Source organism: Cyprinodon tularosa, unplaced genomic scaffold (assembly GCF_016077235.1).
Source record: "Cyprinodon tularosa strain WSP-4 unplaced genomic scaffold, ASM1607723v1 ctg677, whole genome shotgun sequence".
In the NCBI taxonomy this organism is placed as follows: Eukaryota; Metazoa; Chordata; class Actinopteri; order Cyprinodontiformes; family Cyprinodontidae; genus Cyprinodon; species Cyprinodon tularosa.
Window position 1 is genome coordinate 759,698 of NW_024039426.1, and position 22,297 is coordinate 781,994.

General features: G+C 38.2%; 1 protein-coding gene across 2 annotated transcripts in view; it reads right to left on the minus strand.

Annotated features, from left to right (window-relative positions):
* Nucleotides 1-6,222: 6,222 nt before the first annotated feature.
* Nucleotides 6,223-22,297, minus strand: part of bsna (bassoon presynaptic cytomatrix protein a) — a 120,869-nt gene continuing 104,794 nt past the window's right edge. For both annotated transcript variants that reach the window (XM_038267556.1, XM_038267555.1), the window contains one exon: nucleotides 6,223-6,972. The gene's annotated coding sequence lies outside the window, so the exon portion shown is untranslated. The remainder of the gene's footprint in view (nucleotides 6,973-22,297) is intronic.

Sequence of the window (22,297 nt, forward strand, 5' to 3'; positions counted from 1 at the left end):
CCCTGTATGTGCAATCTGGGGGTGTGACTGCTCTTCCCCAGCTGGCAGCACCTTTTCAGCCAGGAGTTCATTGTTCCAAGTACGCAAAGGACAATGTTGTGGTACTGAATTTTGTGGTGCGGCATCATGAAGTTTTTGTTGCAGCGGATAGATGAGATCATTTTGTGTTTCAGCAAACATTGCATCAGGAACTTTCCAATAACATACTTAGAGCGCTGCAAAATCTTGTGAACAAGATCAAGCATGAATCAGTGGATGCATGATCCCAAAATCAGATAACCATAATCTGACTTGGACAGTTTTGGACATGTGTACTCCAATAGGGTTTGCATTGAATTCTTGATGCAACCAAGAGCAACTCTCTATTTGCTCCTCTGTTAATTTAGTTAATTTAATGTCAGGATGCCGTCTCAGCCTTTAATGCATCTACTTACATTGTGAAAATAGACCATTGTGCTTGTGATGATGACTTGGACCAAGCTGACAGTAGAAAACAATGAACCAGACCAGTTCATTTATATTCACTTACTGCAGAAGGCTGTGAATTAATCTCTGAAGTTCTTCTTATTGGATTAAACGTTTATTTTTCTGCTCATCTTTTACCAAAAACCATGCAAATAAAAACACACCAAGCTCTGGTTTTATGTATTTTTTTTTATTTTTTTTTTCCTGATTGAAATGTAAGGTCATAATTTGTCATTCATCACATTACATGGCATGATGCACCAGGTCTACTACACCCATTTACAGGAGGAATACACAGAAACATACACAAGGTTTTACAATAGGGAAACAGGAAGTTTAGCTCATTGCACTTACAACAGTGAATGGAACACTTTGTTGTCGTTTTTTAGGCTCTTTTTGTTTTTACTCTTTACTTCAATCAGCTGGGTTATTTTAAGCTTCTCCCCCCCAAGATGTTCGCTGTTTTATTCACCTTGTCCCTCTGTTTTCATTATGCAATGATCCACCCTCAACTTGGAAGTCAGAATATTTTTTTTATATATTTTTTTGTTTTAGATGTCATCTCGTTTAACAAACACAACATGTATAGAAACTCTACACAGACCATTATTTTTTTTTCCATATCCGAATACAATGATTTATTTATTTTTTTATTGAATATGACGTTTTTAACCATCCGTACAAGCCAGTCACATACAAACACAATGCGGTTTGTCAGCTTATTTGTTTGTAGTTTTTCGTTTTAGTCGTTTTTCATACACAAAAAAAAGCACAGATTTTGGCAGGGAGTTCTGGGCTTGCATACGCTGCAGCTGGGGTGGCTGTTTGCAGTACAAAGGCCTCTCTCGCACGCCTCTTGTGCATGTGTCTGTGTGTGGTGACTTGTTTGAGATTTACATGTCGTACAGGACGTGTCCCTCATGGCATTTACATGTTTGTTTGGAGTGGACTCGGGTTCATATCTGGTATTTACACTGGAATAAAGAAGGTTGGAGGGAGGTCAAAGGTCGGAGAGGTGGCTGGGCTTAAGGAGAGAATATGGGAGGTGTCCAAATCATGCACTTGTCACTTTACAGGTAAGAGATGAACAGTGAGAATGGACCATTTTCTCATGGCTTCTTCTTTACTTAGAACCTCTCGCCTATATGAAACATCCACTTTATATATATATTTATTTATTTATATATGCATTTCTTATTTTCACATCCTGTCATACTTCGAACAACAGTAAGAGCAGCAACACATAACAGCCTAAGATGCTGCTTGTCTGATTTATAAAAAGCTACAGTCTGGATTTCCCAAAAGGATTTCAAGATGCATTTTAATGCACTTGATCCAAAAAACAACAAAATAAGTTGCAAGCTGAAACCTAATGTTTTGGTTTTCTATTGCAAAATAATAATAAGAGGAACTTAATTTCATTTGAAGGCAGAAAAATAAGAGTTAGATTTATGTGTGTTTTCCTTTCTGACTTTTACTAAAACATTGCTAAAAACAACAACAGGCAGTGATGCCTTTACTGTGTCTGATAAGTCCAGTGCTCCTCAACAAAGAAAGACACCATGCAGAGTGTGGACAGAGATTTCATGACCGGCTGCAGTAACAGGATGGCTTTCTTCGGTGACCATTATTGTAGTAGAGAAGCCCTTACTGCTATGCATATTAAAGTCACCTTCAATGGCTGTATTCATGCAGAAGCAACACCACTAACAAACAAACAAAAAATTAAATAAATCAAACTCTGATAAGAGCTATAACCTTATTTTCTGCACAGTTCTTCTCAGTAACTGTGTGCTTGTAGCTGTTTCCTTCTCACTGATATCCTGCATCTGCATGAACACAACCGCCGTCTCCTAAAATCATCTCATCGTCTTCCATTGCAAGGCTGCATTTAGCATGTGTGCTTTCCTGAGGCAGAAGTGATTAAGGATCATTTCATTTTCTGGTCAATTTCGTTCTTTTTTTTTTGTTATTTATTTTTTTTTTTTTTTACAAACTTCGAAAAACATATGACACAAAATAGAGGAAGTTGGTGTTAAATTAGATAATTCTAAGCTTAATCAAGTTTGTTCTACTTTGGAACCTAACTTTTAGCTTTTTTTATTTTTTGTCTTTTAAAACACTGATCTAGAGGCAGCGGATATGTGAAATAAACTGTTTGGATCCTGTGCGTTCAAACCACTGTTCTAATTTTCAAATTTGCATCTTAATTTAACTCCTTGCAAGTCAATGAAAGGCATCAGTTTAGTTTTAGGAACAATTTCTAAATACTTTGTCAGCTATATAATTTAAAAAATAAAATAAACTCTTTTCAGGGTAAACTTTCTATTTATGGTTTTCAACAATCTGATTATATTAGTTGTGCGAGAACCTTTGCAATAGAATCCATCTTTATAAAGATATTCTTTATCATATATCTAGAGTCAATAAATCTTTTCAACCTTTAATCCGACTATCATAATATCTCCTCTCAGTATGATGAAATAAATTCTCACATAGATAAATTATACTTGAAATATTGCTAAAAAAATATATGGACTATTTTTACATGGATAGATGATTTATGAAGCTCAAACAAGCGCTATAAAGAACTTTGTAGGGATAATTTTATATTAGGGATGCATCAATCAGAGGTTTCTGTCCTCAAATACAGATATTAGTCATTTAAGGATGTCAATATCAAACCTTTTATTTATTAAAATCCATGGGAGGAATATGAAGACACATATCATAAGCATTACACTGACTAATGTTGATGTTATGATGATGTCTCACTAAACTTACACCCCAAAGACATTTTGAATGCCTCAGATCTGTCTCTATATGCTGTTCCACCATGGAATGACTAGTTTAAGAAAGCTTCTATAATCCCCCAATAATAAGCTTTTAACATAAGTTTATTAACTGTTTATAAATAAATATGAGACTGAACAGATAGAGCTACTATTTTCATTAAAATCATGTCTTTTTCCTGCTGATGAGTGTTTTTTATGGACCAGGCTGGAGAAAGCTATCATATTTCTCCCCCCGCACATAACAATATACTCTAAATGGTCTCCCTTCCATTGTGAATGTTATAATAAAAGTAAGCTGATCAATAATTAGTAGGATTCACCAGCTATGTGCAAAAAAAAAAAGGTCTTTTGTTAATGTGCAAATAATGTATGCAAATGCTTGATGGAAAAACTGCAAATGCTAGAAACATCAGGTGTTGGGGATTTAGTTATTGACTTCATTGATCATTAAAAAGTGCCTTGATTATAACTGAGCTTTTGTATTTTGACATCCCTTCAAATGATATAAAAAAAAGTGTTTTTTTTTTAATTGTTGATTTTCTTATATCCACATTCCCTTAGAGCGCTGCTACCAAAAAACTAACACATATATGTAAACTGGCAAATGCCTTTAGCTTAGTACATTTACTTTAGAGTGTACATTCCACTAAGACACCCACCTACTAACTCTTAATGCACAAATATGATGACTTTAGGACGTTTCTGAATAGTGCTTCAGTAGCAGCTTACAGCAGATCATATAAGTCTTTTCTATAGCTTTTTTTATATAGTTTATTTGCAATTTGATTGCTTCTAAATTTGTCTTTTCTTTCAGGTCATTTTTTATTGATTTAAAGTGTCTCTTTAGAAACATTTTCTACACAAAGAGATTGTTAGAACAGCTTCTGTTTCTGGCTCTTTAAGAATTCGTTTTTAACCCCTGAGCAGTCCATCACCTGCGGCGCAGTACTTTAAATATATAAATCTGTAAAAGCTTTTCTATTACCCTACTTCAGTTCTAATAAACTGATCATGGTGGCCAGTATTGGTCAAGATGTGTTCATGACAACTTGGATATTTCAATCTTGCTGCTTACAGCAGTGTTGATCACTAGGCAGCATTTTCCATTTGATAAAAAGACGCTTCTTGCACCTATTTTAGTTTAATGTTCTTAGTCTAGGAATGGAATTTCCCAGCTGCCTTGAACATATCTTTGGCTTCCAATTCCATTAGAGGAGGGTGTTTTTTTTTCACACAAATTTCCAGAAATTAAACAAAGCAGACATGATCTCTAACCGAGGAGTGATTAACAATGACTGTGACTTTTTCCCATATTATTGTTCACATGCCTTTTCCTCCTCAGATTTTTCTATTATCAAATAGGATTCATTGCATAGAACGACTCGCCTCCTCTACCTGCGACGCTCGTCGTGTTTGAACTTGTGTCTGTTTTGTTTTCTTCTCCATATTAGATGATGATTGTTAAGTACTCGCATACTGAACCCCAAACACACTCATACATACGTACAAACATCAGGAACAGAACAATATAGAGGTGACCTTGAGGTTTTTCTCGGCGCCGGGCAGCATGCGAAAGTTCCCAGCGAGCGTTCACAAAGACAATATACAGCAGAAGTTGGTGGTTTTTGAAGAGAGAGGAGTAGGCCTGGCCCTGTCGGGCCCTGGCGTTATGTTTCATGAGGGGGTGGAACCTTAGATTTCCCACAATGCACTGCAGGAGCAACAGCAGGGCGAATACTGACCTGAGAATATTTCCAAGACGACTGACAGTCTGAGAGAAAAGACTTGGTTCTGTTGTTGTTTTGGATGGGGGTGTTGGGTTAGACGTCTGAACTCCACCACCATAGAAAATAGGCCATTTAAAAAAAAAGGCGAGTGACTTTGTGTTATTTTTGGTTCCTCAGTCACATGACAGCAGAATATTATAGTTAGATCACTGACACCATTCCCAGTGTGCTTTCAGGTTCACATTTGACAAAGTGAAGACACATGCGGAGACAACCGTATAAGGAGTCCATCTTGGAGAATCAGAAGAGCCCCAACACCAAAATAAAAACTAAACTCTCTCCTGATTCCCCCACTGTAGGGAGATAGAGAGTCCAATTGGGCTTCCTCTCTGCTGCCCTGCAGTGCTCTCAGGTCAGACTCCCGCTGAAGAAAGCAGCATGTCTGTCCAGTCTGCTACGTTCATACAGCAGCAGTACCACACGCTGCGTTTGAGTCACACTAAAGCAGAGCATCGGCGGTAAATCAGACAAACGAAGGCAACACATTTTTGCAAAATGACACAAAATTGTGCTATTTACTTTCTTTCCTCTTGCTCTATTGCTTTCATGATTATTGATAGGAGCGAAGAGTCTGAAAAATTGTCAGGGGAGGGGCTAGTTCCATGTAACAAAACAATACAAAATGAAATAAATCATATCACAACAAAATATATAAAAAAGAAAACACGATGTTAAGGTAAAAAAATAGAAATCAACCTCTCTGTGGCTGCTGTTCCAGCTGATCTAACTAGATAAAAATACACCGTTTTAGATTCAAAGTAAAACGCTTTAAAATAATTAAGGCGATATTGGTAACCTGCAACATAAAAACCAGGCAATCGACATAGGAAAATAAAATAAACTATGAAAAAGAACAAAAGTGTATTAACTAAAAGCCAGAAATGTGGATAATGTTGGAGATTTATCACTTAAACACAGAGTAAGCGTCATCTTAATGGCTTTAAATTGGCTAAAAAGTAACCCTAACGCCTTATTTCGTTATCCACTCTTATTGATTTTTAAAAAAACCCAAAAACACTTGGAGAAAAAAAAAGTGCAGATAATAAACATAAAGCTCATCTTATTCCCATGGCCAAATCCTTCTGTGTTGCTTTAGTAACTTTCTTTGCTTTAACCTATGCCTTCTAGCTCAGATGTCTTTATGGCCTCAGTTGCGTAATGATGAAACAGTGTAAGGTCTTGGATATAAAGTTCCATGCATTCCCATATTTCTTTTTTTTTTTTTTTCTTTAAATCCACAATAATCTTGTTTGAAGACATGGCAAGTTGTGGATCATTGCAGTTGGGTGTGGTAAGAAAGAAGAATCGGCATTCAAGAAAACGCAATTGAGGTGAGGAAGAAGAGCAAAGTTGTAGACAAAATGGTGGAAAAAAAGAAACACGTGGCGGCATACTCGGTCCGCGTCATTATCATCTGTTTCATTCAAGGTGACGTTATGATGAATTCCTCGTCAGTTTTCTGCGGTCAGAGACGTCTTTAGTACAAGAAAAACCTGCGGTCCCCTTAATGAGTTTTTATTTATTACAATTTTTCTGCTGATTGTTTACTTTGAAAAGAGATAGAAAAGAGGAGAGAGGTGATTTGTTGGTTTTTCATCTGGAGTGAGCGCTGGACTTTAAAACCTACAAGCCTCTGCAGCTGTGGTCAAACTACCACCTCCTACAGGATGCTGGAATGAAAGCAGCCCTCATGGAAAGATGAAGCAGTCTTCAGATGTCTCCATGCCTGGTTCATCTGCTTGGTATTTCTTTACGTGCATAGAGCTTCCACAGCTGGCGTGGACCAATCATCTCTTTCTCCATTCAACCCCCAGGCATTTAGTTTTCATGTAGAGGTTGAGATGTTTGTTGCTGCTGCAGATCTTCTCCAAGAAGCTGTGTGATAATGTGGATCCTTCTCAAGCTGGATGTTGGCTTGGAATGATCTAAAAGGGAAAAAAGGTCATTTATTATAGAAACTGTAAAAACAATGTAACTGATGAAAACATTTTGATGATTAAAACATTTCTGTAGGTCTTATGCTGGTGAGGATTCTCATTCATCCAGGTCATAGTCTTTCCAAAAAAAGTAAAAAAAAACAATTCCCTGGACTTTGTTTCCAAGTTTGCAGACATTTCCCATCCAGGAAGCTTTTTCAATTCAAACTGTCAGGAATAGCATTGAGTTTGAGGTTTTATGCAGTAGCCCATCAAACCCTTGTTTCAGTTTGTGTTTTTGTTTTGTTTGTTTTTGTAAACAAAAACAAGGATTTGAAGGGCTCTTGTATAAAATCTTGAACTCAACGCTGTAGGTTTTCTATAAATTCTCATCAATCCCTTTATAATATTTACAGATTATCTTAACACAAACCAGATAACAAACAGAGTGATTATAAATTGGGTCTCAATTAGAGATGCACTCGGTTTCTTTCTAGAATCAGATAAGGACATCCTAATGGGTTCAGATGGGGATTTGTAAGTTAAGCTTTGAAAATTGATTCTTTATTCATTCTGGAAATGACACTATAAAAGTGTTATCAAATACCGTAATTAAACTTTTTTCCTGCTTGAAAATGATTACTGAATGAAAATGTAGGTAACAGGCAGGATATAGATGTTTTAAGCATAATCAAAGTGTTTAAATTAAACTGTGTGGTTTATTCAGGCTGCCTGAAAGCAAGAGAGAGAGCAACACTTTAAGCAGATAACAGGCAGGCTTAATGTAAGCTTAGCGCTTAATAGTAGCTAGGTATTGGGTTTGACCTATTTTAAACTTCTGTCATAATGTTATATATATAGGATCTAGATTTTTAGTCTAAATAAATTGGTATGTTTGTGATGCTAGTCTCTTCCAGGCTTCTCTCCCTTTAGCAAATTCCTTAACTAGCTTTGTACCTAAATTACATCCTAGAATTGGTTGAATGTTGGAGTAGCTCTGCTAGTTTGACTGATATTCTTTTTTATGAGAACTTAAGTTTCTTGTAATTAACTCGCTAATTAACATATCTAAAGCTGAAGTAATACAGCAACTACTTCTGCAAGTACTGTACTAGCTGATATGAAAAGGAGGGGCTGGGAATGCAGAGCAGGAACAAAGAGCTGAGAGAGGAGCAAGAAATTTAAGCCATTTCTTCCATCAATTATCAAGGGCAATGTGAGATTTTACCATACGAGCAGACAGAGTTTTAAGAGGAACTGAAATATGAATTGGTCTTCAATCAGATCCTGTGCAAGACAGACCTCAACAAAAGATCCTTCGTACAGCTATGAACACCTTGAAGACTAGGTATCTTAAAGCTTTCTGTAAATAAAACACATTTCCATACAGCAGACCTCTAAATTTAGAAAGTACTCTAAACTGATGTTGTAAAAGCATGTATGACACGCCCCTCTGGCAGGAATAAACATGATCACACTGTAAAAGCACCCAAAGAACGCAGACCTCCACCAAGCAGCTAAGCAGCAAGTGTTGCCTCATGTTGTGACCTACACTAAAACCTGCACACCTGGATTAGGACTTTTTGAGTCCAATGCTGAAGCTGTAAATAGTCACTGCTGCTACCCACTAGTTTAGGGGGGGACTGGTGGTTTCCACCTTAAATCACTATCTCACAATGTGAAAGAGTCCTTTGAAAAATTCCTGGATTATAATCTTAATCATTACCTAAATGTAATTGCTTCTTGGCATGATGCGCACCTCTACAGGTTATCCTGTACAGTGACAGACAGACAGACAGACACAAACTTCCCTAAGAACATAAGCTCCTCGGCGGCGGTAATGAAACAACCAGCATGACAAAAGGTTTGTAATGTTGGATGCCTGAAGTGACCAGCACCTAATTGGTAGCAGTAGGAATCCATTATAAGGATTCCTACTGCTAAACACAGACGGAAACTTTAGATTTAATATTTAAACAAGGTAAAATCCAGCTACTGCTTTGACTTAAACCTATGACATGATGTCGCCTCTACTTCCATGAGAGGAGGAGAAAAAGTTTTCATTTATTTCTCAAAAAGCAACTAAAATCATCTTATACAGGGAAAAACTGATCAAACTTAACGAAAAGAAAAAAACTGGAAAAGCAGTCAGTTCTCATTTTCCTCAAACACTCCGACGTTCAAATATTTTCATCCAGTTTTTTTTTTTTTTTTTATAACTTTATTTATCAATTTTCACAGAATATTCTTTACAGCATTCATGTTTTATACAACGCTGTCTTTCTTAACATACATAACCCTTACACAAAAAACACCCCAAAAAAAAAAAAATAAATAAATAAATTTAAAATAAATAAATAAATAAAATAAAAAAAAGTCAAAGCTTAAAAAACACATACACAATACATAAATAAATAATAATGACAAACGAAAATACAAAAATCCGTTCATAGCTGACTAAAAGAGTGTAGCAGTAGATTAGTTATGATAAGATACTCATTTTAAATGTTTCCATATAGTGCAAAAATGGCTGCCATGTTTTGATAAATTTAGCAGTTGAACCTGCCAGTGTACACCTCATCTTTTCTAAATGTAAGAACCTCATGAGCTCCGAGAGCCACTGTTCATGTGTGGGTGGGGCCTTCTGTTTCCACCTCAACAGTATCAGACGTCTCGCAATCAACGTAGCAAAAGCTATTGTATTTGAATTACATTTGGAGAGTAAACTATGCGGGGGTATGATTCCAAAAACTGCAGTTAGAGCAGAAGGTTCAAATGTAACATTGTATATTTCTGAGAATGTATTGAATATAGATGACCAATAGGTGTGAAGTTTTGAACATGCCCAGAAAGTGTGAATAAGGGAGCCGACCTCTGACCTGCATCGATTACATAAGGGATCAATCCCTGGATAAAACTTAGCTAGCTTTTCATTAGAAATATGCAACCGGTGCAAGACTTTGAACTGAAGGAGTCCATGTCTAGCGCATATTGAAGAAGAGTGAACCCTGTGAAGAATGGATTGCCAGAGCTCATCTGTTAATGTAATTGCAAGATCTTTCTCCCAATGCGACTTAATAATCGAGAGAGAAGGAGATTGTAAATCTAGCAGTATGGTATAAATCTTTTTAATCGCCCCTCTTTGATGGATGTTTATACCAGTGATTTTATCCAGAGCTGTTTCTTCAGGCAGTTCAGGAAATGTGGGATATCTATTTTTCACAAAATGCCGCAGTTGTAAATAGCGGAAAAAGTGTGTATGCGGAATATTGAACTGTTCCATAAGTTGAGTGAACGAAGCAAAAATCCCATCAATGAAAAGGTGTTTAACTTCACTGAGTCCATTTCTTTTCCAAATTTTAAAGGCAGAATCAGACATAGAAGGTGGGAACATATGATTTGAACAGATAGGAGTATTAATTGACATAAAATGTTGTCCTAATTTTTTCCTACACTGCACCCAGAGTCTCAGGGAATTATATAGTACAGGGTTGCATTTATAGGTACAAACCTCTAACGGGAGGGCAGAGGTCAACAAAGCAGGTAGACTAGTCTGACCACAATTAGACGACTCAATCTGAAGCCAAGACGGGGTTTCTGTAGAAAAGTCACTTATCCAATATAGCATGTTTCGTATATTTGCTGCCCAGTAATAAGACTGAAAATTTGGCAAAGCTAATCCGCCCATAGGTCTAGGTCTCTGCATAAAATCTTTACGAATTCTGGGTGATTTGCCTCTCCAAATAAAAGCTGCAACGTGTTTATCTAGAGTCACAAAGAATTCTTTTGGGATGCAATATGGAATACACTGAAATAAATAAAGGAACTTGGGCAATATGTTCATTTTTATAGAGTTGACACGGCCCATTAACGATAGTGGCAGATCACTCCACCTTTGAAAATCTAGTTTAGTATTTTCAAGAAGTGGTATAAAGTTCTTTTTAAAGAGATCTTTATATTTGCGAGTAACTTTAACCCCCAAGTAGGTCACGTAGTCCGATTTAACTTTAAAAGGGAACTTTACAAATGAAATCTCCCTGGCTTTAGAGTTTATACTAAATAATTTACTTTTATGTAAATTTAGTTTATAACCCGAGATAGTGCCGAATTGTTCAAGTATGGTAAGAGCATGGGGAAGAGAGCCCAAAGGATCTGATATAAACAGCAGGAGGTCATCAGCATATAAAGATAATTTGTGCTCCTGATCAGCTCTATAGATGCCCTTAACCTTATCTTCTGCTCGCAGCTTAATCGCCAATGGTTCAATTGCTAACGCAAATAAAAGAGGGGATAAGGGGCACCCCTGTCTTGTCCCACGATGAAGAGGGAAGTAACAGGAATACAATGAATTTGTTCGAACACACGCCATAGGTGAGGAGTAAAGTACCTGAACCCAAGAGATGAATTTAGGGCCAAATCCAAATTTATTTAATATGTAAAATAAGTAGTCCCACTCCACCCGATCAAAAGCCTTTTCAGCATCAAGCGAAACGGCGACTTCAGGGGTTGCAGTTGACTCCGTGTATAATATATTCACAAATCTACGCAAGTTAAAAAAGCCATGCCTTCCCTTTACAAATCCTGTTTGATCAGAAGAAATAATATGAGGTAAACATTGTTCTAGCCTGTGAGCCAGGATCTTAGATAATATTTTTAAATCCACATTTAACAGCGATATTGGACGATATGATGAGCATTCAGTTGGGTCCTTATTTGGCTTTAATAACAAAGAAATAGTGGCTTGACGAAGCGTTGGGGGGAGACATTGCCAGTTGAATGATTCAACAAACATGTTTTGTAATAAAGGAGATAAACTATCTTTAAAGGTCTTGAAAAACTCAACCGGGTAACCATCTGGTCCTGGAGATTTTGCATTCTGCATTGAGCCAATTGCAAACTTAATTTCTTCTACAGTAATCTGTTCCTCCAGTTGATCCCTAAGTGTAGAGTCTAAAGTTGGGATCGTCATTTTTTCAAAAAATGTGTCAAACAAACCAGGCATTTTTAAAGACTCTGATTTATAAAGGTTAGAGTAAAACATTTTAAAACTCTCATTTATGTCTTGTGGATCTGTAGTAATCTGTCCAGATTGGGTTTTAATTTCAGGAATTAAGTGTGCAGTTTCGGATTTACGGAGCTGGTGTGCCAAAAGTCTAGACGCTTTTTCCCCATGCTCACACCACATACTCCTGGACTTAAGGATCGCACGTTCAGACTTATCAGTAGAATTTAGATTAAACTCAGTTTGCAAGATCAATCTTTGTTTATATAAATCTGGAGACGGAGTTATAGAGTGCTGTTTGTCTAATTGTGAAATCAGATCTGTCAATTCAGATAAGCGTTTTACCTTTTGTTTTTTAATATGTGAGCAATAGGAAATAATGTGACCACGTAAAAATGCTTTCAAGCTTTCCCAAACTGTACTAAAAGCTATACCCGGTGAAATGTTTATTTTTAAGAAAAGTTCAATTTGTTCCGAAATATATTGTACAAATTCTTTATCTGACAAAAGAAGAGGATTGAGACGCCAAGAATACACAGAACGTTTGTCTGGAAAACTAAGTTCCAAAATAAGTGGGCTATGATCAGATATAACTATACTATCGTATCTGCAAGTTTTTATGTTAGGAAGTAGTTTTTTATCTATGAAAAAGTAATCTATACGTGAATATGTTTGATGAACTGCAGAAAAAAAGGAATATTGTCTGGAATGTGGATATAAATATCTCCAAATATCTACAGCACCGTAATTTTGCAGGAAAGATTGTAAAACTATTGAAGACTTCGGGAGTGAAAAGTTTTTGGTCGAAGAGCGATCTAAAACTGAGTCCATGACAGTGTTCATGTCTCCTCCAAGTATCAGTTGGTGATTATCAGTTAGAGGAAGAGAGTGAATCAGGTTATTGAAGAATTTAGAGTCATCAAAGTTAGGGGCATATATGTTTGCTAAAATAATAGGAGTGTTAAAAAGTGACCCAGTCACAATTACGTACCGGCCATTCGAGTCAGTCATTATATCCGACATTATAAATGGAGTGTTTTTATTGACCAGAATTGCTGCGCCTCGTGCTTTACCATTAAAACTAGAATGAAAAATTTGCCCAACCCAACTTCTTTTAAGTCTTGAATGGTCTATATCTTTAAGGTGCGTTTCTTGCAGAAATGCTATATGTACCTTAAGGCGGCAGAGATGAGAAAGCACCTTATTTCGTTTCACTGGATGATTCAATCCTTTTACATTCCAACTAATAAAATTAACATGGCAATCATTACTCACCGAAGCATAGTTAGTGGAACTTGACATCTACATACACGAAGAGAGAAAATGGTTCAAATCACATTGATTAATCCTGTCCATGGTGTACACTATTAGTTTGTAGTTAGCCAGCATCTGTACAAATAATAAATGAGAAAAACAAAACAAAAAGCACGCACACAAAGCAAGAAAAAGAACCAAAGTCAAGTATATAAACAAGTACCCACCCATCCCTTTACATTCAGTGTTGTCCCCAACTGACAAACACAACATCCCCAAAGCTTCTCTGCTTTCTGTAGGAACCTCTCGCCATAAACTCAACCACTGTCCCAAGTAGAAAAAAAAAGGGAATCTAAACTATAAATCACCCATTTGCCCCAAAGCGTATTGGAGAAAGTCACATCGAACAATGTGTGTAGTTTTTCTTTTAAAACAAGAACGAACTCCTATAACAACTAAAACAACATAACACATGATGCGTCTGCTTAACATCAAATATACGCTAATTCGGGCGGTACAGTTCGCTTGGTACCCAATTTAACAGTACTACTATCCACTCAGCTGCCCAGAAATACAAACAAACGCACCATCCGTATGTATCGGTCCACAGATGCAGGAGAGTCGCTCAAAGTATTTTCAATCGAATCCTGTATCCTGCTCACTCAGAAAGGGGACCAAACTTGGATTCAATGAAGGTTTTCGCTGATTCAGGGGAATCAAACATTTTTGATTCGCCATTCATGGAGATCCGAAAACGAGCAGGATAGATAAGACCGTAGCGAACTCCGTCCTTTCCCTGTAGTAGCTTCTTTATTCCATTGAAGGCAGCCCGGCGTCTGGACAGGTCGATGCTGTGGTCGGGAAAGATAAAGATCTGCTCCCCTCGAAACTCCAACTTGCCTTTCCGTCTAGCCAGCTGTTGTATCCGCTCCTTCTCCTGGTAGTAATGGATCCGCACAATAAAGGCCCGCGGGCGTTTTCCCTTCGGAGGTACCGGTGCTACCACCCGATGCGCCCTGTCCAGGAGTGGAGCCTTTTCCAAGCCGTCGGGACCTCCCAGCACGTCGAATAACAGGTCAGCGATGAATCTTGTGGGGTTCCCCTGCTCCATTCCTTCAGGTATTCCCAGTATGCGAAGGTTACAACGTCTTCCCCTATTTTCCAAGTCGTCTGTTTTAGCCAATAACTTCTTATATTGGTTGTTTAGGTCCGCATAGCTGATTTCCACAACTTCCAAGCGCTTGTCCAAATTCTCCAGACCTTCTTCATAGTCACCCAATTTCTTTGTGAATTCGTCAACAGCAGCTTGAATGGGTGAAACGGCTTTGGCGATTTCTTCTTTAATTTCACCTCGTAGGTTTTCGTTTTCCTCTCGAATTACTTCTTTAACAATATCGCGGAATGTAAGCAACATGGCCTGGTCTATAGCTGCTCTGCTAGCAGCCTCCGGGTTATTAGCTTGCGCTCCTTTAGCAGAAGATTTAGGTGGCATCTTGATCCAGAAAAGACGGGAGTTCGCACACTGACGTCGACTCTCCAGTTACAACCCAGAGTATCCAAGAATTGGGCTACTTTGGGCGATTTTTAGACTATTTAAAAAAAAAAAATGTTGGGACTTCGTGGTTTGCACGTCTACTCCATAACGCGCCCCTAGTGGCTCCCTTTTCATCCAGTTTTAAACATCTTTTTGTGCACAAACTTTCAAGTATTTAGTACATGTACTCACATAAAAGGGACACAAAGGATTAAATTGATAAACTGAGGAACGGTTGTAACATATGAACCAACAGACATCCTGATGGCAATAATGTCAATCTTTTACGATCAACCTATTTGGTTTTTTTAAGCAAATCAGTTTGGAAAGTTTTAATTTGGTAAAGTTTCCAATGTTAGATTTGTTATTTTCTCCTCAAAAATCAGACTAAAATAAAACACCTTTTCATGCTCTTGACACAAACTACAGCAGTATTACACATATATGTCCACTAGGTGGAGTACTAGTTCAAAACAGCATCCTAGATTAAATATAAACATGTATAAGGCTGGAAGTAGTAATAAATGGAGATCCTGTAATTGACATTTTGTAAGTGAAAGTATAATATATATAGAAATAACATCTTAAAAATAAATAAAGCTGACAGATGAAGACAATTTGCATAGAATCTACACTATATTGCCAAAAGTATTTGCTCACCCATCCAAATTATTGGAATCAGGTGTTCCAATCACTTCCATGGCCACAGGTGTATAAATTCAAGCACCTAGGCATGCAGACTGTTTTTACAAACATTTGTGAAAGAATGGGTCGCTCTCAGGAGCTCAGTGAATTCCAGCGTGGAACTGTGATAGGATGCCACCTGTGCAACAAATCCAGTCGTGAAATTTCCTCGCTCCTAAATATTCCACAGTCAACTGTCAGCTGTATTATAAGAAAATGGAAGTGTTTGGGAACGACAGCAACTCAGCCACGAAGTGGTAGGCCACGTAAACTGACGGAGCGGGGTCAGCGGATGCTGAAGCGCATAGTGCGAAGAGGTCGCCAACTTTCTGCAGAGTCAATCCCTACAGACCTCCAAACTTCATGTGGCCTTCAGATTAGCTCAAGAACAGTGCGCAGAGAGCTTCATGGAATGGGTTTCCATGGTCGAGCAGCTGCATCCAAGCCATACATCACCAAGTGCAATGCAAAGCGTCGGATGCGGTGGTGTAAAGCACGCCGCCACTGGACTCTAGAGCAGTGGAGACGCGTTCTCTGGAGTGACGAATCGCGCTTCTCCATCTGGCAATCTGATGGACGGGTCTGGGTTTGGCGGTTGCCAGGAGAACGGTACTTGTCTGACTGCATTGTGCCAAGTGTAAAGTTTGGTGGAGGGGGGATTATGGTGTGGGGTTGTTTTTCAGGAGCTGGGCTTGGCCCCTTAGTTCCAGTGAAAGGAACTCTGAATGCTTCAGCATACCAAGACATTTTGGACAATTCCATGCTCCCAACTTTGTGGGAACAGTTTGGAGCTGGCCCCTTCCTCTTCCAACATGACTGTGCACCAGTGCACAAAGCAAGGTCCATAAAGACATGGATGACAGAGTCTGGTGTGGATGAACTTGACTGGCCTGCACAGAGTCCTGACCTCAACCCGATAGAACACCTTTGGGATGAATTAGAGCGGAGACTGAGAGCCAGGCCTTCTCGTCCAACATCAGTGTGCGACCTCACAAATGCGCTTCTGGAAGAATGGTCAAAAATTCCCATAAACACACTCCTAAACCTTGTGGACAGCCTTCCCAGAAGAGTTGAAGCTGTTCTAGCTGCAAAGGGTGGACCGACGTCATATTGAACCCTATGGATTAGGAACGGGATGTCACTTAAGCTCATATGTGAGTCAAGGCAGGTGAGCAAATACTTTTGGCAATATAGTGTATCTGTTGCATTTTGGTGCTTTAAGGGTTTTGCTGATTGGGAGTCTCTTACAGCTGCTGAACATTTCATTTGACACAGCTGCTAAATAGCTAAGTTTGGTTTGATCTACTTGCAGCATCATGTTTTGTAGATGTTTCTCATATTTCTGATCATATCTAAGCATTTCAGGGTCTAGAAGTCTTCAGTTTTAAACACATTTTCCTTTTTTTCTCGTTTTTGATTCATTTTTCTGCACAATGTAAATCAAAGGAAGGTAAGTCACAGATTTTATTCTGTCGTCTTTAATGGATGCAGCTCCGTTGATTTGTTTTGCCCCTGTTATGCGCTTAAACAGCTAAAAGCACATAATTACCCAAGCTCATTTAATCATCCCTGTTTCATCATGTCCTTCCGCTGATTACTAGATATGTCCTTCCACTCTTTCTCATGTGTTTTTAGAACACAAAAAAGGTAATTGCACTGGTAAATGCGGCAGCAAAGTGGAATGAATAGCTTCACAGATGAGCAGCACTTTAGAAACATATATTCCATGTTAAAACATGCAAAAAGCAGCTGGGGTAAGCAGAGAAACGAGGACAGAGAAACTCCTAACTCAGCCTGGCAGCCCGCTGACGCAGCACCTATGGGACATAAAGTGAAGGACGCATGTTCGTGGTGCCATTTTTGAATAACACCAGAAAAACGTCTCTTGTATATCCTGGCACTCCAAGTTTCACTGAAAGCCTTCACTATTTTAATTTGCAATACAAATATGCAATGGTAGATCTACAGTAAGATGCTAACCACACCTTTTTATAAGCATCCTAATAGTAGAATTAACCTTTAGAATTCAAATATTCAGGCTTATAGGAGCCTTCAGAGGCATAATCAAGGAAAAGGGAAGCAGGCCTTTGATCAGGTTCTGGTCTTTCATTTGTTTGCACTCAGAATTATGCATAACCTTTTGTATAATCCAGCTGAGAAACAAAGGCCAGCAGCCACCTGATCTGGGACTTAGTTAAACAAAAAATAATAATCCCATCTTTCTAAGCTGAGTTAAAACCTGCTACAGAAGAATGATGCAATGCCAGAGTAACAGGATTGCTGAAGGGGCACAGGCAACATCAGACAGTTTTGTTAGAACTTTTATTTCTCTTTTAAATCATTTAGTGTCTGTTTACTTTTTCAGCAAAAAAAAAGAAGTTATATTTACTTATTAGAAAAGTTCTTTGATTTTTAAATTTGAAATGTTTGTAGAGTTTGAAGAGGGGCGGCCTAGTGGTTAGGACATTGTGCTTGGATTCCAGAAGTTATGAGTTCAAGTACAAAAGACTGACAATCTGGGTCCCTGAGCAAGGCCCTTAACCCCACACTGCTCCCGTGGCGCTGCACAATGGCACACCACTGCCCCCCAAAGGGATGGGTTAAATGCAGAGTGAATTTCATTGCTTTGTACTTGTGACAATGTAATGAACATAAAGTTTTATTATAATCTAAAAATAATCTAAAAAACCTCTAACATCAAAAAATTTTTCTGATGCAGATGGTAGAAATTTCCATATGAATACTGAGAGTACCTAACAACTGTTCCCTTGAACTTTTACACTTGTTGCCACAATACATTTGGTAACATGCAGTTCTATCAACACCTTTGTTTACAGATGTTTGAGATCGCCCTGTTTTTCAGTGTAGTCCTGTTTCACTGACTGTGACTGGCTGGATGTGCTCTCTTCATCCTCTGACATGGGAGCTGGCTTGGACAGTTGCCTTTTGTATCCCTGCTTCTTTTTGTGTCTCTGCTTCTGTCTCCTTGAACCCCAGTCGGCCTCGGCAGATGGCCGCTCACACTGAGCCTGGTTCTGCTGGAGGTTTCTTCCTATTAAAAGGGAGTTTTTCCTCTCCACTGTCGCTACAAGCATGCTTACTGTGAGGGATTGCCTTTGAGTCACTGAGTCGATGGAATCAACTGGTTTTCCCTAGATAGAAAACTTTGAACCAATCTGACTGTATGATCTGGTTGAACCGTAAAGTACCTTGAGATTACATGTGTTTTGAATTGGGGCTATGTAAATAAACTAAATTCTAAATTCCAAACTCTGCACTAGAGTCCACCTCAACCTGAACAACATGCAACAGACCAAGGATCAACAGCTCATTAGAGGTCCCATCTAAAATTTTTGCCACAAGCCATGATTAGTGAGGAAAAGACATAGGCCTACTTGTTAAACCCTGAAGTCCCTGTCAGACTCCATACACACACCATCGTCATGGTGGAATATAGTGACAGCAGATTCATGTCTTTCTTTTCCAGCAGGAATAAGGCAGCTGGTCAGAGTTGATGAGAAGAAAAATGGAGATAAAATAAAAAACCTTAACATTTTTTTTTTTCTGGCCTAACCAGTTTAGGGTTCCTAATCTAAAAATTTTAAGAAATCAAAACCTGAATATCAATAGTCTGTAAAAAAAAAAAAAAGGAAAAAAAAAAAAAAAAAGCTTGCACCTATGATTACAACAAATAAAATATCCCTTTAAAGTCCCACATTGGGGGATATTTCTCCTCAGAGTTTAACCCCTTCCTTAGGGAGCAGCACACATGGGGTTAATGGTCTTTTTGAAGACGCAACTCTTTGCTCCTTAAAGCTACAATGTGTAACTTTCAGCGACGTCTAGCGGTCAGACTGCAGACCGCAGCAACATGAACATCTCCCCCCCACCGCTTCTCCCCCCGAACAGTACGGCGAGCGTTACGGGAAAAAATGTCTTCCACGACATCCGCATCACCTACCTTCTCAAGTGATGAGGTTTGTTTACATAGATAATTTTACAGATAGTATTTCATTAGTCTGTGTAGGGTATAGATTTCATGTAGACTTGAGATAATAAATATACCCGTTATTTTTTCTACATCGTTGTGACGTTTTGTCGATCTCGCAATCGCTAGTTTGTTGGCTCTGCGCTGCCGTAGCGCAAAGATGTCTGCCTCCATGGCTGCGAGACCCGCTCCTATGTAATTATAAATAACGAATTCTAAGGCAACGCAAATATTAAGGTTAAGAGGCTGAGCTCGTAGATGATGATAAAATAACATAGTTATGTATAATATATTACATTTCTGACTGTATATCCCTGTAATTATTACACACTGTAGCTTTAAATAGTGAACCACCTCTACCAAAACGTAATATAATGTGGTTTTACACCACGTTTCACTTTTATACTTGTAAAGAAATTTAAAAAACCATGCACCAGTTTTAGTTATCACTCATTACGTTCGTTACATTGTAACAGTTTATTACATTAAACCTAGAAGAAATACATAGAAGTTTTCTGTAACAAAATCTAAAACATCTGAATATGAATAATTTTGCACAAACTGAAAATATCATAAATCCTGATTCCTCTATACAACATTTACTAAAGCCTCCTTTTTATTGAATCACTGCCTTCCAGTTCACTTTCTGTGTGACTCAGCTTTAACATCTCCAAACATGCGTTCTATCACCAAACTTACTCTGTTCCACTGAACACAGGACCCCAGAGGGCTTGTAAACAGCAGGCAGGGGAACATGCACAGTGATGCACATAAGCATGTATGAATTCAAACGAACAAACAAACTGGCTCACTAGGCAGAGAGTTGGATGCATAGGGTTCACACATTCAAACATGTGAGCAGGATCAAGCCCAGGAAAAAAAAGGGAAACAGGGAAAGATTTCCTTTTCATTGTTGGAAAATGTATCTGCAGAGCTGTGATCTGAACGTCTTCAAACAGCTTTGGGGCTGAAGTGGAACAGTGAGTCAGCCCATCAGAAGCAGGCCTACATCATGCTTTTTTGACTGAATGGGAACAAACACCCACAGCCAGTATCTCTAAGGAAAAATCCTCCAGAAAAAAAAACAGAGGAGATTTAATGTACAGACATGATCTCTGTATAATGTAAACAAAAAAATAAAATTTTGATGTAAAGTAAAAACAAAAAGGTACATGAAATGTGGACATTATTTTTGGGAAGTCAAAAAAGGAAAAGATTTACAGTATTTAATGGGAATTGTGAGATTATAAGACAGGAAATATAAGGGGAATTTATATGGGAGGTGAGGATAAGAGGAGAAACGTATCTAAAAGCTGGAGAAACGTGGGAGGACTCGCAGTGCAGCAGCAGCTGGAGCCACATGAGGCAGATAGCTCCTGCATGGCTGAACGGAAGAGAAACTCGCTCCACGCAACACTGTGTTCACACTAAGAAATAAACCGGCAACATCAAGGCCTGCCCTTCATCCAGTGCTGCATCAAAGGCTTCAGAAGCCACTGTTATCAAGGCAGAGGAACGCAGTAATTTCTGCTTCGCTTTATTACAGCCACGTCATACAGCTTCCTGTCATGTCTCATTACAGGAGCCCGCAGAGCCGTCAGGATCAGCACGCCTAAGATGTAAAACAAAACTGTCAAAAATAGCTTTTTTGCATGATCCATCTTTCTGCCTACTGTATCCGTACGCACGTATGCATCTGGTCTCAGGTACATAAACCAGATATTTACTTTCACTGAATTAAAAGAGACAAAATAACACTGTTTTTTTTTTTTTCACATTTTGACATAAAATAAATCTTAGCTCAGTTAAAATTTCTAAACTTATTTCTACTTGCCGGAAGAGAAACAGAGAATGTTGTTATTCAGCTCCTCAGGTTATCTAAATTTTCTTTCTATTTGGCAGGATTGAACCCTAACCTGAGTGACTTGGGTCTGACCTGTTGGGTTTTGTTCCACAAGCTTCTAAAAAAAAAAAACAGTGTAATGGAGTTTTGGTCCTTATTCCTACTCCTTTCTTTAGCACTGAGATCTTTCTGATTGCCACTTTATTTTCCATTTACAAACACCATTTTGTTTCCAAGTTTGACCTCCCTGACCGAATCTTAGTGTTTCTATGTAGCCTTAATTCCTCATGATACCTTCCATTTTGCACCTTCCCCACCTGCTGAACCCACGAATGCTTTTGCAAAGTGCAATTTGCTGTTTTCTAATTGTTTTGGACGATCTGACTTCTTCTCCAAGTTTCCTTATGATGGTTGGACATTCACATGTTGATGGCTGATATCTTTTCTGACTTAATTTGATTTTGTTCTTGGTGTCACAACAGAAAGCAGTCTAATATTTGGCCTTGAATCAACTGTCAGAATGCAAAAAGGCATCACATTATCAGCTGGCCTTTCCATAATGTTCAAAGTTATAACACTCTTTGTGTATATAAAAATCTGAATTTCAATTCATACTTTCATTTCTGAAAATAAAATATTCATTAATATTGTAAATTTTTGCAAATATAGATATTCAAAGTAGTCCTCCTTTAACTAAGACAGGAAATATTACATCTGTTTAGAAAGTGCGGAAATGTTGTTTTTCTTATATAAAGGATGTAAACATCTGGTCTGAACTATATCTACTGTTGGATCCTGAGACTGTTCTCTATAGCTGACTCTAAAGAAGGTGAGCCACTCAAATAAAATCCAGGTTTTAGTTTTTTTCAGGTGCAGGTAGTCACATCGAAGCGCCAAGAGGCTTCAGAGTCTTGAAGAGCATGATGGCACATAAGGCCTCTCCCTGCAGCAGGTAAACTTTAATGAACCATATCCACATTTTTAAACTGTTGAATCACTCATCATAAAACACAATATAAGTGTATTTTC